Source organism: Nanorana parkeri, unplaced genomic scaffold (genome assembly GCF_000935625.1).
Source record: "Nanorana parkeri isolate BGI_ZX_2015 unplaced genomic scaffold, ASM93562v1 scaffold1009, whole genome shotgun sequence".
Lineage (NCBI taxonomy): Eukaryota > Metazoa > Chordata > Amphibia > Anura > Dicroglossidae > Nanorana > Nanorana parkeri.
Genome location: NW_017307277.1, coordinates 286,911 through 287,837, shown reverse-complemented (window position 1 = coordinate 287,837; position 927 = coordinate 286,911). Strand labels below are relative to the sequence as shown.

The window sequence follows — 927 nt, the reverse complement described above, 5'->3', positions numbered from 1 at the left end:
ATAATGAGTAATGGAGGTCTCAGAGCTGTGCACAGAGCTGTGTACACTGGAAGCTCTGTATAAATATGTGCTATTAATTATCCATTAAGCTAGTCGCTTGTCTCCGGGGAAGCCTGCGGCAGATGTGACAATAGACCGCGGCTTTTCCTGCCAGAAATTGATCAGATTAACCCCTTGTCTGCACGCGGTCAGTCCCCCTGTAATGGCTCCTTATCCTTCTCCATGGTCACTAGAGCCCGGTCCTGGTCATTACAGGGCACGCCGTTACCCAGATATATCCCTGGCATAGGTCTCCCTCTCCTCCTGTGGAATAGAGAAAGGTATTCTACCGATGTCGGCTGCCTGTGATGGTGTTTACATAAAAATGGCGACCGTATGGGCTGGATCGGGCCTGTCCCTATGTCTAGGATTTTCAGTGAAGGTCTCCTGGTGCCAGCATGGGTCCTGGGACAGGCTGACTTTCTCCCAACCCAAGTCTATAGTCACGGCTTCCAGCTGCAGTCCTTCCCATAATCGCTGCCAGACATCCACAGTCAGCACAAAATCCAGCCGGCCCGATTAGAGCCTACACCGGGCCCCCAGCCTAAAATAAGCCTATACTCCCCCGGCCTTCACCATCATTTTACCTTATCCCCCTGGGGCTTTAACATGATTTGAGTCCATGCCCCCTACCCTTCGGCAGGATTTCAGTGGATACCGCCCCTGCCTTCGCCGTGCTTTTACCCTATACCCTCTGGCCTCCTGCATGAATTTAGCATATAGCCCCCTGGCCTTTATCAAGATTTGAGCCCATACCCTCCGTGGCCTTCAGTGTACTTTTAACCTATATACCCCTGACTCCAGCATGAATTTAGACTATAGCACTCTGGCCTTCAGCATTGTTTGAGCCTGTATACCTCTGACCGCCAGCATGATTTAAGCCTATAC

At 51.2% G+C, this 927-nt stretch overlaps 1 long non-coding RNA gene across 1 annotated transcript in view; it reads right to left on the bottom strand.

The window, feature by feature from the left end:
• Positions 1-927, bottom strand: part of LOC108795813 — a 26,666-nt gene that overhangs the window by 22,211 nt on the left and 3,528 nt on the right. The window lies entirely within an intron of this gene.